The sequence below is a fragment of the Sinocyclocheilus anshuiensis genome, unplaced genomic scaffold (genome assembly GCF_001515605.1).
Source record: "Sinocyclocheilus anshuiensis isolate Anshui unplaced genomic scaffold, SAMN03320099.WGS_v1.1 scaffold1154, whole genome shotgun sequence".
In the NCBI taxonomy this organism is placed as follows: domain Eukaryota; kingdom Metazoa; phylum Chordata; class Actinopteri; order Cypriniformes; family Cyprinidae; genus Sinocyclocheilus; species Sinocyclocheilus anshuiensis.
In genome coordinates this window covers 2,806,270-2,815,799 of record NW_015542345.1, presented here as the reverse complement: position 1 = coordinate 2,815,799, position 9,530 = coordinate 2,806,270, and positions in this window count along the sequence as shown.

Below are 9,530 nucleotides of genomic sequence, written 5' to 3'. Positions count from 1 at the left end.
CATCTAGAGAATAAGTAGGAGATGATGACACTGGTTTCTTTTTTTGTTCAGATTCTAAATTCTAGTTTGAAATCTAGATTCTCAGATTTTGACTTTGTTTTTGTTTTGTGTTTTTATTTTTAGACATCAAGTGTAGAACAGTCTACTATTTTTACTCAAGGAGTTCATTACTCCACACAGATTTATATTATAAGCTTTTATTTAAAGGTATGATTCACCCAAAAATGAAAATTCAATCATCATTTATTTAGCCTCATGTTTTTTCAAATCTGTTTGACCTTTTTTTTTTTTCTTGTGGAACATTAGTATTTAGGACATGATAGGAAGAAATATGAGATGGGAAGAAAAAATTACATATCAATGCTTTTGTGATCACTCACAAGACTATGTAATAATATGATAATATGTGGAAATAATATGAAGTGGGGGGAAAAAAACTATACTGTATTTCAGTGCTAATGCAAGTGAATGTAAAGTTTCTTGGGGGAATGTTTTGCAAGTAAGTGCAAAGTTTTTTAAGGTGTGCAAAAGAAGCATAAAGTTTCTTCAAAAATTTTGCAAGTGAACATATTGTTTCTCTGGGAATGCAAAAGTTTTTCAAGCGAATACAATTTTTCCTGTGGGAACACAAAATGTTTGCAGATGAACACCAAAGCATTGAATATAACTTTTCTTTACAGCTCATATTTTTCCATCACAAACAACTGGTTTCTATCCACTTGTGTAAAATAGAGCCGCATGAACATTTTCTAAAGTATCTCCTTTTTTGTTCTGCAGAAAAAAATCCCATAATGAGGTTGAGTAAATTAACTATCTCTTTTATGTAGTTTTATTTCAAGCTCAAGGCTGGTATTCAGAGGGTTGTCTTCTTAAGGAGCAAGTTAGGAGTTTTGTGGTAGGCACTTATCCTCAGGTTGCAGGGGTAATGGTCATTGCTCTGTTATGTAGCGACATTGTGTGAAATTTGTAGAAACTAATTCCTCCGACCTTGTCCATAAAGATTTGCTGTGAGGTGCTAGTGAACCTCCAGACCTTACTGCACTAAATTGCTCTAAGAACACAGAATAAAGTAAAAACATTGCTCTGTTCCTTTGAGCATCCCAACCACCCCTAAATAGCAAAATTGCATGAGCCAATGGCGTGATTATTTAAATCGCATACTCTCTAAATAGGTGATTCTTTTGATTAAGTAATTACTTGGTAACAATTACAAAACTATGTTCTAGATAGTAAAAATGTGTGTAGTGTGGATGTAATCTGGGCGTCATCCAGGCACTATTGGCGTACTGTTTTATGAATACTGTGACTTCGGACACACTACTTCGTTTGCCTACTATACAGTTGGGAAGTTTGCGATTTCGGATGCAGCCAAAATATCTGGAGGGGCTAATGGTACAGAAACTATACACATCATGTTTAACAGTGAATTAACATGTAATTTTTAAAACCTATTGAAATAATATGATTGTTGTTATTTATTTTGTGATTTGTTTACAGTGATACCTCCCATTCCACGTATCATGGTTGGAGACTTAGGTTATAAAAGCACTAAATTAGTGAGGTGTTTACTCTTTTGGGAATGGCAAAATTTGAGCATTATGAAGGTTTTTTTAGGTCTTGGGTTGAGGATATTAGTCTCATATTGCACTCGGTGCTGGAGGGATCTTGGTAATGGACACTAATGAGTGTAGTAGGGCTCTTTTCATTTCCTTTTTCACTTTAATGAAAGGCGTCAAAAGGATGCGTATGGAGGTCACTTGAAAGACGTGAACCCTTTAGGTCTAGCTAGCAGTTTAATGGATCCGTACATGAAAAGGACCACCGTGGTCCTGCTTGAACAAATGACTTTCTGATGAGTATTTCATGTGCATAGGTTTAAATGGGATTTCAAACTTGCCTACTTCATTGGTAACATTTTGTTTTGGTTGATAACCTTGTGTACACCTTGAACACTAAACGTCTTATGCACTTATTGTGGTTTGTGCCACTTTATGAAACATGTATATTCAATTTATTCCTTTGTCTTGAATTATTTTTGAAATGTTATTAGTAACTCATTAATCATATCTTGTCTATTTAAACCTGTTTTTATGTATAAAATACTTCACTACTTGGGTAATATACATTTATACAAATCTATAGAGATGGTGCTTTGTTAACATATAACAAATGTGCCAAATGTCTTGATGTTGGGTTTGTCATGTTGTTTTTTACCTGGACCATTTATTTAATGCCATTTCCATGTAAGAACAGGGAAAATAAATCAAGTCTAACAATGCAATTACCGAAGACCTCATGTTTATTGTATACTATATCTGTTAACACTTCATATGATTTATATGACTTTGCTCCATCAGCATGACATCTTCAAACACCTGCTGGTTTATTGTTCGAAAGCTTCGCCACAACCAGAGAAGATTCATGTTGAAAGCAAGTGCTGAGCGGCGGGACAAATGTGCTGTATTATTCATCATCTCTGCTTTCAGTCTCTTTTGTTAGTGTGTTTGTTTTGCAATGCAAAAGCAGATATCATCTACTTATACTGACGTTTCAGCATGTGTGTTCCCAGGGAATCAGACCCATGACCTTGGCTTTGCGAGTGCCAGTTGAGCTGAATGCCCATGACGTGGATATGCTTTCAAAAGGTGAATGATTTGCAACCATTTATTCTACTTGATACAACTTTTTTCCAATGTAAAAGCCAAAAACTACTCCCACTTCTGTGAGCTTTCCGGTATGCCAACCGTGTGTATGTCCCTCCCGTACTCCACCTTCCAATGATGTCATGAGTTATTTCAGGAGGTGTCTATGACTCAGCGATCAAATGTCCAGAGCCCACTGACGTCATGTGAGCTGTCCGTCTGAGAGCTACAAAAGCAGCTCAGATGTCTCTATTCAGAATCCCCATCGCCACCGTTTTACAGGCTCTCATTAACGGCTGCTATGCCCTGTTTACATAGTCTGAGGTAATGAGTATGGGTCCCTTGTTTCTTGCTCTTCAGCCTGATTAAGGACTTTCTCGGTTGTTCTTTGAAGGAGAGATGCTAGAGTGGTCTTGACTCATTTAGGCATGGTTATGGGGAAGCTATGAATCCTTGAGATTACTTTTAAGTGGCATTGAACGAAAATGCAATGTTGTTGGATACTGAGTGCCTGGCGGGACTGTTTAGTCGCATGTGTCTGCATTTATTGATTTATTTTAATACATTTAATTTATAAACAAAGTTTACAGTTTTACTGTTCAGTCACTCATGGCTTGAACTTTATTATATACGGTTGTTGAATTGAATTCAGCTTTGGAAACAACCTACAATCTCTGTTGAAGTCTCAGGGGGGCTGTTTAGCTCCATGTGAAGCAGTTTAACCTTCTAAATGTACTCCCAGGAGGAATTTTTACTGAAGTTACTTTAAGCGGGAAGAGATGTTTGATCTCAAGAATGTGGTGAGGACATTATCAAATTCCATGTATTGGTAAATAAAGGATCTGTTCACCCAACAATGAACATTTTACTTTAATTTAGATATTTGGTGGAACGTCCAAGTTTTTTTTTTTTCATGCAATGAAAGCAGATGGTGTTTTTTACTGCCATGCCCCAATAAGGACAAAAAACAAAATCAGTCTAGAAACACTGTTCAGGTCTTTTGAAGCCATACAATAAATTGCCTGTGTGTTAAACTGATGTAGTCTTTAAACACATTTGACCAATTATCTGTCACGTGACCAGTCACAAAGTGGCAAGTTTGAAAAATGCAACTGCAAATGAAATCTGATAGCTACCACAGAGACTTAAATGTTGGGCTGTTCCTGACATCTGTCATATTCAAAAGACTTGAAATAGAGTATTTTTACGGTCATTTTATAGTGCTTTTTGTCAGTTTTAGAGCTTGGCACTGTAAATCCACTTTCTTTGTATGGAAAACTCAAATCTTTTGTTTTTCACAGAGTAAAGAAAATGATAGTGGGGTGGAATGACATCAGGGTGAGTCTAAACAAAATATTAATTTTTGGGGGGGAACTATTCTTTTAATATTAGAAATCCACCCTTCTGTGGTTCAGAATCTTACTCTCTGGTTCACAATATCAGGAGGAGATGCAAGGCAAAAATTGTAGCGAGATGTTAACTCGGCCAAAAGTGCACAGCCCCTCTCCAGACGAACTGAGGTGGGAGATCTTCGCTCTTGGCCAATTTAACACCTGACCACCATCCATTTCCCACATAGAACGAGATGACACCATTAAGGAAGGCCACTCTTTTCCCCATGCTACTCTCTGCAGGCTGGATCAGCTCATCCACTGGTATAATGGCTAACACCCATTAAGCTGTGCATATCGTAAAGGCAATTCAATATAGATGGAAATGAGATTAGACTGTGTTATTAGATCGCACTTTTCTAGTTGGGCTAAGGCAGCGGGCGCCCTGTTACTATTCAAGGCTATTCTGCAGATTTGTCTGAGGGGAGCATGTGCATAAGTTATTGTGTGCATTCAATCTTTTGTTTGATGTAAACACATTGGTAGGGAAATATTTTTGAGACTGAATACATTTTCAATTGCATTCTGAAATGTGCCTATTCATTAAAGTGCTGTCAGTCATTTTAAAAGACATTTCTTGAGCTTTTTGTGTGCTAAATTTAGTGTGGAGGACAAAGTCCGCCACTTCAAAATAAAGAAATCAATTAGCCATGTATTTTAATATATTTTAAAATAGAATTTATTCCTGTGAAGGCAATGCTGAGTTTTCAGCAGCCGTTACTCCAGTCTTCAGTGTCACATGATCCTTCAGAAATCATTCTAACATACTGATTAACAGTTGTGCTGCTTAATATTTTTGTGGAAACCATGATGCATTTTTCATGATTCTTTGATGAATGGTTTAAAATAGGTTAAATAGCATTTATTTGAACTAGAAATCCTTTGTAACATTATAAATGTCTTTACTGTCACTTGATCAATTTAACTCATCCTTGCTGAATAAAAGTATTAATTTCTTTAAAAAAAATCGTACTGACCTCAAACCTTTAACAGTAGTATACTGTATATAAAGCTTTTCAAAATGATGGAATGAAATTGAAAAGATGAAATATAGATGTATTTAAAGTCATTTTTGTTGAGCAAAATTCAATATTCAACAAATGTTTAGCAAATTCGAACAAATATTAGCAAATTTGAGTGATTTTTTTTTATTTACATTTTTCAGTTAATAAATTGGTAATTGATTCCATAATCTAGAACCCCTTGATCATTTTAAATTTGTGTTTATTTTTGTTTATATTTATTTGTCTTGTGTGTTATTGTTAAATATATTGTGATCAAATAATGCAGTGACAGAAGTCTGTTTAGTTTATGTTTAGCCTTCTCTCCTGTGAACTGGCATCTGTGTTTATAGGGTGTGATCCTGGGTTGGTCGTTGCAGATTGATGTCAAAGTGATTGGAACAGCTGGGCCTTCTAACTGGGCTTGACGCCAGCTCTCACACATCAGCTTTCTAAAGACAGTCCATCACCCTTGATAAGTGGCACCTGGATGAGACCTGGAGTGCAGAGATTCAGTCTGCGAGAGCTATTATTAAAATCCTGTCAGGGGGACTTTCCTGTTGGCCAACAATGTGACGGTACCTTGTTTTCTCCCACATGTCCACAAGTTTTTCTTGTTAGCGTCACTACACCTGCAGGACTCATTATAGTTTTTTGCCAGTGCTGCTGCATGACATAATGCTGGTTCTTTGATAGTACATCATTTTGACTTGTTTGACGTGAAATTCAAGCAGAATAAGATCTAGTAAACCAGGATCCTGAATGCCTTTAAATGACTAATGGGCGTAACCTTCCAAGTGGTGATTTGTTTTGAAGTTGTTGTCATGCTGTTGTAATTCTGACAGCAGATCTGTTGTTGATATGAAGGTTGCTTCAGGGCCAACTGAAATATCCTGCTTGCATTTGTACTGTGTAGTTTGTTTTCCAGCTGTTTTGAGGAAGCTACTTCAAAACTGGCCTACCTAGCTACAACCTAAATAATTCACGTTCAGTAGAGCTACTCTTTTAAGAAAGCAGTTAGACAAAAATATCCATAATTATCTGATCTGTCAAATAATTCATAATTTCCACATCCCAACTTGTAAATACAAACTTCCCAGGAGGACTTGAACGCACTATAGTAAACTACTATATTTTTGTGACCTCTTTTAGCGATCAACTTTTTCCAGCACAGTCCCAACTCACAGATTCTACACATTGTGCTGCACAAAATCTAAGAAAGATGCGCAAGTTCTATCAAAGTGTTCCTGTCACTCTCTCGGCTGGAAGAGCTCTCAACAGCTGCTCATTTTAGACTGTAATCAAATGCCTTTTAGTTAACATTCTCCCCCTCTCCTCACAATGTCTCATTGAAAGGCGAGTGAAGTACTGAATGCTGGAGATTTCAAGTATGCTGGATACACAATATTGTCTTAGCATTTTCTGATGCAAGCATCCTCAATCTATGCACTCTTTTTTAATAAAGTAGCCATTATAAAGTACAAGAGAAATGTGATTCTAAAATTCGCAGAGGTTAGCCGATCAAAAAAGAGGTACATATACATGTTGGTGTCTTAAAGGTACAGTATACTCTTTTAGACACCTGTAAATGTAAAAAAGATAGTTTATTTAAAAGACTCTGAATTTATAGGTAAAGACTAGATCATAGCTGTTTTTGATGCCAGTAGACAAACATAACTTGGGTGAAAAAAATACTACATTATGGCCTCTTTAATTGATGTTTAATGCCCATTAAAGTCCAACACATACATGAAGCCAACTTTTTCTATGGACTAGTTAATGGTCAGGCATATTTTGATGTTTTCAAAGGGTTTTGGACACATAAACCAGCAGAACACCAGTTTGGCCAGGCTGGGAGACCAAAAAAAAAAAAAAAAACACCCTAGGCTGGTTTGAACTAATCTACTCGGCAGGTTAGATTTTTGGCAGAAATTTTACCATAGTCCCTCATATATAGAGTATATATGAATTCAAAGGAAGGTTCCAAAAGAAGCGGATCAGAGAGATCCTCTTGAAAGGAAACCCTGGTCCATTTTTCTCAACACCATCACAGCGCTTATCACGGGGACCATTTCCATTAGCGAGACGATGGTGAGCTCTTACTCTGCTTCTGCATTCATTCGGTCTCTTTCTCTCTCTATGCATCCACTTAGCTCTCAAAAAGTGTGGAGAAGAGAACTTGGGAAGGTGAAAAGCAGGATCAAATCATCATGTGACACACATACTCTTTTTTTTTTAATTTATTTATTTTTCTAAGCTTTAAGTCCCAGGTCTGCTCAGGATTGTAACGTGTTTTGCATTCATGAGGCAGAAGCAGCTACTGGAAAATGCCAAGGACTCCTGATCCTTCAAAGTAAAAACTTTTTATCAAGAGAAGCTGCACAAATCATTTACCTCTTGTGTGAGTGTGTAGATATATTCTTAAATTAGTTATTAAAAAATAGTCCACCTGTCCATGGAGGTCTATACTGTTAGCCTTAATCTCAACAGCAGTTGCTTTTCTGGCACAGGTTTGAAATCTGCCATCTTTGCTCAGAATGGAATGATGCAGCTGTATTTTTATTTTGAATTGTGAATGACAGTGTACAGTATCAGTTTACTTGTTTTGCCTGTTTTGTTATTGTAGATAGTTGTCTCCAGATGGATATGCATTATTCATCAGGACTGCAATATGAACAGCGGACCAGTAGGTGGCTGCAGGAGGCGAGTGTGTATGTGGACTGCAGTCCCACGCAGCACATGCTTCTGTGAGCAGTTGCTCCATATGGGCAGATTCAAGATCAGTTTATCTCCTCAGGCCAGAAATGCACTTGGTGGAGGACAGAGCTGAGACTTTTTTTGAGACCAGAAATCACTTGTGGCGTGATGGAATTTCTGCAACACCGTTAATCCACTACTAAATTGACAGCATGGTCATTATAGTCCAATTCTTGAATGATTCACATGAGCCGGTTGTTTTGTGAATCAAACTGAAACAAGTGCAACAAGTGTAGCCTGATTACATGACGAAAGATTCAAATGACTTTGAGTCAGCGAATCAGAAACGTACAGCGCAACCAGTGTAGTTCAATGCCCGAATGAATGATTCCTATGAGCCTATGAAATTAAAAGGATAGTTCACCCAAAAATGAAAATTCTGTCATTAATCTGTCATTAATCGCCCTCATGTTGTTTCAAACTCGTAAGACCTTGGTTCATCTTCAGAACACAAATTAAGATATTTTTGATGAAATACGAGAGCTTTTTGACCCTGCATAGACAGACACAACATAGCAACACAACTGACACGTTCAAGGCCCAGAAAGGTAAGGACTTTGTTAAAATAGTCCATGTGACATCAGTGGTTCAACCGTCATTTTATGAGTTACGAGAATGCTTTTTGTGCACAAAAACAAAAATAACGACTTTATTCAACTATTTCCTATTTTCCGTGTCAGTCTGCGCATGTTCACAAAAAATTATGGTTGAACCACTGATGTCACACTTACTATTTTAATGAAGTCCTTGCTAGGTTTCTGGGCCTTAAATGTGTCAGTTGCATTGTTGTCTATGCAGGGTCAGAAAGCTCTCGGATTTCATCAAAAATATCTTAATTTGTGTTCGGAAGATGAATGTAGGTCTTACTGCTTTGGAACGACATGAGGGTGAGTAGGACAGAATTTTAATTTTTGGGTAAACTATCCCTTTAAACTGAAACAAGTGCAACAAGTGTAGTCTGATAACACAATGAATGACTCTGAGTCGGTTCTTTTTAGTGAATCAAAAGATACAAGCACTGATCTAATGGTAGATTATTATATTAAATTATGTTATGATCAGTGACAACAAGCGTAGTCTGATTGTGTAGAAGGATTCGAATGAGTCAGCTCTTTTTAGTGGATCAAAAACATATAGCGCAACCTGTAGAGTCTGTTTTCCTCTTAGGAGTCGATTCTTTTTAGTGAATCAAACATACAACACAAACTGTGTGGTCTGATCCAAACACATACAGTTTACAACTAACTGAGACGTTAAAGGCACAATATGTAAGATTTGTTTATTAAAATATCCAAAACGTTTCACTTCGACGGCTTTCAGCCTCACCCTGCTTCATTCTACTACGTTAATAAATCATTAGCTCATCCATGAACCTGATTTCTGCCCGAGTTCCGTCGGATTGCATCGGCTGTGGGGATGAAGACGACAACTCCCATGATTCCACACTCAGTCACGGCGTCATCAAACTACGCCTTTGTCTCTTTGTTTATTTTGAATACGCGCCCTCTAGCGGTGAAAATTACATATTGTGCCTTTAAGGCAGTGTAGTTACTGACTGGTTGTATGTGTATACAAATTGCATTCTTTTTTTTTCTTTTTTTCAAATATTTATTTCCCTAAAGTACTTAAGCATTAATAGAATCTTAAGGAACCAGGATCATTAATTTATTCACTGTTCCCATGCGGTTACATTTCAGTAATGCTGTCTACAGTACAGTACGTAGGCTATGATGCAGCTC